Raw genomic sequence first — 9,072 nt, forward strand, 5'->3', positions numbered from 1 at the left:
GGACGGCGAACGCGCCTTCCATTGGTTGTGGCGTGCTGGGCTGCTCTTTGAAACGTTACTTTTGAACTTGCCACCCCAAAATCTGCAGTTTACTAAAAATGTTGCAGGAAATAGGTAAGTACAAGCGCTGCTTGGTGATCACCATTCGACAAATATTATGCCAGCCGCAGAGACGCCACGTGGGACCGTCACGTCTCCACCGCTACACACCAACAACACGGCTGACATCGCTAAAGGTAGAGGATCGAAACAACAGCCCTGTACACAGATGACACTGCGTACTGTTGTCAGGGCCCGACATGCGGCAGAATTAACGAGCAGGTCAGCCCCTTCACAAACAAGCAGGAACCATCGCTAAGCGAGTCGAGTAGATTAAAATACAGTGGATCCACGAAATCTATCCTTCAGCACCAACCTGTGATCTTCAACTACCCCCACTTTAAATAAATATGTATTCCTCACGTCATCTTCAGAGGTACTCTGACAGTCAGTTATAAACAATGAAGAAATACACCAACTGGAAAATAAGACGTTATAACACAGAGAGATGTTGTTTAGTCCCTCAGTGTGAAGACTGGTTTTAAAAATAGCTCTCCACTCTACTGTATAACTTGGAGGCCTCTTCATCTCCAAGTACATACTGCAGCCCACACCCATCCCAATCTGCTTACTGTATTCACCACCTGGTCTTCCCCTACGATTTTCACCAACACTTCACTTCAAAACTAAAGTGGTTACCTGTCGACGTCTCGGAACGTGTCCTACCAACCGCCCCTCCATTTGGTCAAGTTGCGCCTCGCATGTTCCCACGTTTCTCGGTAATCCAAACTTATCTTCCGTGAGGTCAGCGTCTACCAGTTTTTTCATTCTTCTGTAAAGAATTTGTGTTAGTATTTTACAACGATCAGTTATTAAACCGATAGTTCAGTAATTTTCACACCTATCAGCAACTGCTTTCTTTGGAATTGATAACATTACATTCTTCTTAAGGTCTGTGGGTACTTCGCGTGTCTCATACGCCGGGCACAACAGGTGGGAGAGCTCCGCCGTGGCCGGCTCTCCCGAGGTTGCCTGTAATCCTGCCACAAGACTGTTTAGTCCCTGGGCCTCGTTTCGACTTAGATAGTTCAGAACACTGTCAAATTTGATCTCGCAGTGTTACATCTCCCACCTCATTTACATCCATGACTACTTCCCTATCTGTAATATTACCTTCAGTGAGATATAACTGACATAACTACATTTGCTGAAAACAAAACCTATGTAATGTCATGACAGCAGAAATTATAAATATGATGTAGCTATGCTATTGACTATACAAAGACATAGATCACTACACCATTCAGACAGCACTTTCTCCCACATAACACAGCACTTACCACCGACTTACAAAGTTATCTTACAAATCCCTTCGTATCATAGTAGAGATTAGTTTCTAAGCATTTGTCTTAAAGACTACCAATACAATGTAACAGGAAACAAAATGCCTTGTGGTGTCACCGCCAGACACCACACTTGCTAAGTGGTAGCCTGTAAATCAGCCGCAGTCCGTTAGTATACGTCGGACCCGCGTGTCGCCACTGTCAGTGATTGCAGACCGAGCGCCGCCACACGGCAGGTCTAGAGAGATTTCCTAGCACTCGCCCCAGTTGTACAACCGACTTTGCTAGCGATGGTTCACTGACAAAATACCCTCTCATTTGCCGAGACGATAGTTAACATAGCCTTCAGCTACGTCATTTGCTACGACCTAGCAAGGCGGCAATATTCAGTTAATATTGATATTGTAAATAATGTACAGACAAGAGCTACGTTCTACATTAATGGATTAAAGTTAAGTATTCCACCAAGTACCACCTCTTTTCTGAAGTCTAAAATCCTTGTCCTGTTCCAGACCTCACGCCAGCCTGCATGAGCTTAAACGCGTGCCTTTCGGCTTCCTCCAAACTCCGTGGGTTGGCTCCTGCCAATCCACAACATGCCTTAACGATGGACAAATAAACGCAGGTGCTGCTTTTTAAAGGAAGGTTTTAACCCACTCATAAGGCGAATGCCAGGACTCAGCTGTAAGAATAACATCGTCCTCCAATCCGCCAGGATTACACGCTGCGTCAAAACCAAATTAAGCACATTTCCGTTCAAAGAGTAACACGTTTAGTAAGCCACATTACTGCTTCTACTAAACCTAAACATTTTCATTTTTACCTCTCCTGTCAACTGTGACTGTAATTGGCATCAGAAAATTAGACACAGACATTTTCTAACAAAGTCTATCTGAAGCAGGCGACGAATGATCTTGACATTAATCACATGTTATTAAGACCTGACTTATCAGGTGCTGGAGATAAGTGATCTTATGTGTTACTAAAAGATTAAAACTAAATTATGAACCCTTTTAATTTTCTTGATCGCAAAAACACATTGCTTTACCATTCATTACACGTTTTGGTTGCCAATCAACTATTGTCAGGCTTGTAAAAGAAACAAGAAACAGGGAAATGCCTTAGATTTAACCAAATTTAATAAAGTTACTTAGTATTGCGTGATGATTTGCCAATCATGGTAAATACTACCTGGCTAAGAATTCTGTAGGCTTGAGCCCCATCATCTAATAGCATTTCCTGGAGCTGTGTAAGTAATTGGAAAGTACCTATCAGGTGAATGTGAATAGTGAACTGTTTTCAGATATTAAAGAAATAAGCAAATAGAAATAATGAAAACATACCATTCTGACTAATGAGCCATGTTTTCTATAGACTGTTGGTTACACCAACGAAGTTACAGAGTGCAACTCACAACATATAGTAACAATCAAAACACACTCTTTCGTTAAAAACAAAGGCTTAAGAAGCGAAAGTAATTTAAAGAAGAGACACTCTCTCTAGTTACTTATATCGAAAATGAGTATGAACTGAAATTAATAAGTGTAGCTGCCTTTTGGGCCCTATCAGCTCTTTACGACACCGCTTGGTGAGAAGCACTTCTTTAGAAATTTACGATTGTGTCGTAAATTTAAGGACTTACTTAACAACATGCTAAGCAATAGATCATTTCATATCTATTCTGACAATGACAGATGCAGGGTACTTAAAACAAATGATAGTTTACTTCAAATGTCTGTTCTGAGTCCACTACCTCTTTGGTAGCTTACCAAAACCTCTTCAAAAAATTGATTTATGCGGATAACATTTGCTTCGTAGCTCATATCTTCAACGTTTCTGATGCTGAAACCTCTTTATCCACTGACATGGACGTCTTGGATGTATACATCAAGAAATAGTGGCTCCACCTAAATCCACAGAAAATAATAGTATCTACATTACGTGTATGCAAGAGACAGTCAGAGTGCACACCAGAAGACAGATTCAGAGACCATGTCTCGTTGTACTGCATTACTCCATAATATCTAGGAACAGCGCTAGATAAAACTCTTGACTTACAAGTAGCACCTAAAGTCAAAACGAGAAACCACAGTCTTATAAAATTTGGTGCTATCTTATGCGGAGCTAATGCTCGTATTTTGAAATCCATAGCTCTAACCCTATCATAGGTGCTCTGTTGCTGAAGATTACTATTCGATCAGGATCAATAGTGCTCATACTAACAACATAGATGCCCAACTGAATCAGGCCTTACGACATGTATTCAGAGTACAATCACCCTAACACTTCCTGTTCTCAGCATCATCCCACCCCCAGCTCTAAGAAGACCAGCTCTCCTAAAGGTCTGGAAAAACATTCTGAAGAATCCTCAGCTATCCAGTCATCGAGATGCTGCACAGGCAGAACATCAACACTTGAGATCAAGGAAACCCTCATCATGCACAGCAGAAATCCTTGTTGAGTCCTCTTTGATTGTCAACCATTCACGGAAAATTCAGTGGGGTCCCTCATAATAGTCAATAAGCATCTAGTCAAGGACCCACGTCTCCCCAGACATCAGTAGAGGATATGGATTAGCAGTGGAGCACGCTGATGTGTTTATCTTAAGCATGGGGTGAGTGTTCTATTTACAGACAATTCAATGTCGCTTTCTAAATATTCCAGTTTCAATGGTCTCAGTATTATCATAACAGAAACAGGGTCACATGTTGCAACACGCTTGAGGCAGCTGCATGCCCTGCCCGCTGCTGTGACGTCACATGAGGATCAAATCTAATGCTAACTCGAGAGATCTCTTTATCCTCACACGTGCTGATTCGATTATGTGCATGCTTAATCATCAGGATATGTAATTACCCAGGGGCTGTCTTCTCGATCCTGAGGTGTATGTCATAATTTCATCAAATAATTACAAATGATTTATCAGTTCTGCTTCTCCCATTGTCTTGGTCTCTGTATCCTGAAGTGAATTGGACTGTGGATACTGAAATAGTACTTACCGACGAGAGTCGTTGCACAGTGTCATTTTCACTATGTCTTCACTGCTTAGAAAGTGTGTTAACTGCCCTGTCGTCGTGCTATATAATTTTTGCATGTTATTGCATTAAGTCTTGGGATTTCGAGGTCATCTATACTGCAGAGAGGTATATAAACCATACACCTCTATGATATTATCAGTTCATTTCAGAATGCTACTATTTACCAGTACATACATGTTAGCTTATGGTTCAAAACACGTTAATGTAGGATTAGCATGAGATTGTGAGTGAAGTTATAGTAGAAACTGAGGATGTCCGTCGTAATGTAAAACACAATTTAGAGGTATGAATTAGGACGAGCAATGTTGGCCGATGAAGCACACTGAGAGGTTGATGACAACACACTACGATCCATTTCAACTTCCTGTTGACATGAACATCAGTAGCAATAAGGTAACCATCATCGACCTGTATAAAACTCCTAATTAAAGTTCTCATCGTCAGCAGAGGACTCTACACAGTGTGTTTATTTAAAACTATCAAGTGTCGTGAAGTTGTATTGGTTATGCAGTGCTCTATGCAGTGCAACAGACAAATACGGTGGCAACTATATGTGAAAGCGTTATTAAACGATGTTGTATGTTATGTAAGTGAATGTTGCATACAAGATGATTTAGAACAATATGTAAATATATGTATGCTTGCAGCACCGATGGCTGCTACTGTAACTCCTATAAATATTGAAACTGTAGAGCCTGGTTTACAGACAGAGAACGGAAATACGTCGTTGCTCCTGTTGGTTTGAACACAATGGAAGCAGAATTTATAGCGTAAAAAGAACAGTTATTTAAAGAATAATGTAGGGAAATAAGATGGAATGAATAATAAGAAATGTGTCAACAATTATTATTGTATTTGCTGCATGTACAAAACGTAAATAAATAAAGTTATTTGCAATGTGTACTTGTCTTTCAATGTAAGAGCACCAGTGCAAAACAAATATTATGGAAGATGTTCACAGATATGATAAACACGTCATAATATTCCGCAAACCCTCAATCATATATACAGTAAATATATTCACTCATTCAGTGAATAGAGCCACTATGGTACACTGTCAATAAATTTCGACGATATAAACACACATTTAAAACAGCTTATAAAGGGTTAAAGTTACTTGCAAATACCCACATACTTAAAACTGATATATGAGCAACCGAAGACGGTATTGACTTTGTAAATGGAGGTCCAATAATACTACCTTCAGGCTTTCTGTTAGGACAATGCTTAGCATTTGATGCTAAAAAGGTTTGCAAATCTGATCTGCCTGTAGATACACGCATCAAAATGTATTACATCACCTCGGTTCCGAGAGATCCAGAACCTGTACAGAAAACTGGAATAGAATCAAGATAAACATCATTTCCGCTCTTTATATTGGTCATGAAAACCACACTTTGCATATTGTTCCACCATACAGCGTGACCTTCAGAGGTGGTGGTCTAGATTTCTGTGCACAACGGTAGACGCAGTAGCACGTCCTCTTGCAATGATGCATGCCTGTATTCAACGTGGCATACTATTCTCAAGTTCATCAAGGCACTGTTGGTCCAGATTGTCCCACTCCTCAACAGCGATTCGGCGTAGATCCCTCAGAGTGGTTGGTGGGTCACGTCGTCCATAAGCAGCCCTTTTCAGTCTATCCCAGCCATGTTCGATAGGGTTTATGTCTGGAGAACATGCTGGCCGTGAGATACAGAAGGATTCCAGTTATATTACGTTATAGTCAGGCAGAGGTTCCGAAATCAGGTATTGGATTGTAACGCATACCCAGGAGCAGTTATAGCACAATTTAATAGTGGTGAAGAGTAGACTGAAGTTTGAAACATTAGTCAGGAAGAAACAATGCGCAAAAAAGTGGAATACGTAAGTACTAAGTAATGGAGAGGCAAGCTTAAATGTCTCTGGAGCTACTGATACTGCAATATAGCGCATTAGCCAGTTCAGTAGAATAAGAAGGACACTTCTATAAAGGGCGATCAGAGAGAAACGGTCCAGTAAACGAAGTTCTAAAATGCATACCTTATGAGCTATGAGCACTTTTTCACGTTCGATCCTGTGGAACGAGCACTAAATAGTTTACCTCTCACTCTTTTTGACTTGTCAGTCCTGTTGTATTTAGTTCTTTGTACCTTACGAATATGTCTATAGTTTTGGAAAAGGGCAGTCACTTGTGTCCTGATAGAACAGTTTAATCATCCTCCACTCGACCGTTATTTCAGCATCGTCAGAGTTCTGAGGTGCAGCGATCATGGTTCATTAAGTTACTTCCTGAGTTTGCACACATACCTGCAAATCCATCGCTATCTTCCGGTGGAAATGATGAAAGTAACTGTGGCTGTTGACATGTATGAACTACACGTGGGCATTATCGAGGCATTTCGAGCCATGGAACAGAGAATAATTTTAGGAACTGGAAAATATTAGAAAATGCTGCTTGTTCCAGATACAGGCACAGAAGCTCAGGACGACTCACGAGAAATATGCTCAGACAGTCCAGTTACGCTGGATTCCCTGAAAAATTACAGTAATCTTAGATAAATAAGGGCATAAATGAGAACTGCGCAAGGGGAAGTGGCACCTCATCTTGGAATGATCAGAAGTAAAAGTCTGCAGTCCTGTGAATGAATTAGGACACAAGCTGGCCAAAGAGCGAGCCCAAGAAAGTGCAACAGGAAACTAGAGCGAAAATTTTGCGTCAGTGAGGAAATGACACATGCAGCGCGAAAGGGAAGTGAGAAAGGGTGGTCTGAAACCATGAAAGAAACTATGACAGCAAAATTTTTTTCAGCTGTTCAACATCGCCATTCTACCATTTACCACTGTCGCCTAGTCTTACCGCTGTGTTGGCTGTGCAGGGGAGATTAAAGGCTCTCTCCAGCTTCCTGGAGTCTGGTGGGCCTGGCGGTTTGGCGCGAGCCCGGAAACCGAGGCGTCACTCGATGAATTCTCCTCGGGTTATCAGCCGAGTGGTGGCGTCGTCTTGTCGCAACGTTTTAATGAGTTTCGTACCCATCATCTTCTAGCGAAGTCACTTTGTCGAATCCCAGCACAGAAATTCTGAGTCTGCCTTCAGTCTGAGCCTCACCTCTTGGGAGTGAACGTTGTGTAGAAGAGGAAAAGAATGCAGCTCGTCAGTCAACAAACCAGTTTTACTAAAACTATCCAAAATGAGAAATCGCATCATTTGTTAAAGGTGGAGAAATCACTGTTATACCTGCAAACCTCATATGGTGTATACAGTAGTTTTTTAAGTACCAATGCTTTCCATATTAATACAGAACAATGTTATAAGCTACATGAAGTGTATGATATATACTGCAATGACAATAGTTGTATGCTGTCGTCCGGAAAATCCTAGTTCGTTCTATTTGGTCTTGTTCATCGCGTATCTGGTATAGAAACCGATCCTTGCCATGAAGAACTGACAAATTAACAATGTGATGGAGCGTTTTGCCAAAATAACTAAGCACCTACATCCCTACTCGTCAGACAGCTTTGCGGTGTGCGACGGAGGATGCCTGCGACACCAAGGCCACTGTCGTCCCCACCGTGACGTCAGCCTAGCTGCTGCACATCCCCCCTCCCCCGCCATGACAGCCAGTACTTTTCTGCAGGTGTGGCCGCACTGCGTCAGCTGCTCGGGGAAGCCCCAGCCTCTGTCGAGCTTCCTGCCGGCAGTAGAGACGGGTCGAACTCGTTCAGTCGCGTGAACTACTTCATTCATTTTACTCTTGCCGTGAAGCGTTCAAATGAAGTAGTTCATTCACGAAGTACGGAAGCCTGGCGAAGTTGCTCAGCCGCGGCTACGCTCGCTTCGTCTCGCTCGTACAACAAAGCTTCGTAATACTACATAATTTTACCAACAGATGGCCGAACTATGCAGTAACGTGCACGCTACGTTTTACGCTCTTACAGCGTCTGAGTTAACTTAAATAGAGCATGGTCGAAGGGGACAAAGGAAAGATAAACAAAGAAGCCTGTCACATATAAAGAAGGTATTACATTTAATCTTGCTCGGCAGTTTCTCATGAAGCGCCCAAAAAAGTCGTTATGTGCCAAGTGAAACCTTATTTGTTGTGTTCATGGACTGCAAACTAGGGCTACCAATGAAATGCCATCCAAGTTTATGTTCCTTTTAAAATTTTATCCAAAATAGAATGAATATGTTTACCACTGTCACAAAGTCTATATACCTACGTTAAAGTAATTATTCAGAAGTTTTCCTGTAGATTTTATTTTTGTTGAGAATAATAACACTCCAGATTCAATACGTAAACTGTCACCTGTAGTCATTGGTACAATTTCAGGTAAAATCCCTTTTTATTTTATTCGGAAACCAGTCTTTGTGTCTGTTCACTCTTATTCTATGGCTAGCAACTCGCGATCGCGTAAAAGTAGTGAAATTTGGGATTTCTTCACAGATTTAGGTGATGGGAAAGCAAAGTGCAACTGATGTTCTAAGTGTGTTTCATATAAAGGAGGAATTACATTTAATCTAGTGCGTCATGTTCGAGTGCTGTACCCAACAGTGTCATTGTCAGTCAGGCGCTTAGCGTCCCCCGCTCCTGCATCTTCTGATATTTCTTGGACAAATAACGCGGACAATCCGGCACCAACACCAGCAATTGTCAGAAGCGAACAGCAGTCAG

Source organism: Schistocerca piceifrons, chromosome 11 (genome assembly GCF_021461385.2).
Source record: "Schistocerca piceifrons isolate TAMUIC-IGC-003096 chromosome 11, iqSchPice1.1, whole genome shotgun sequence".
In the NCBI taxonomy this organism is placed as follows: domain Eukaryota; kingdom Metazoa; phylum Arthropoda; class Insecta; order Orthoptera; family Acrididae; genus Schistocerca; species Schistocerca piceifrons.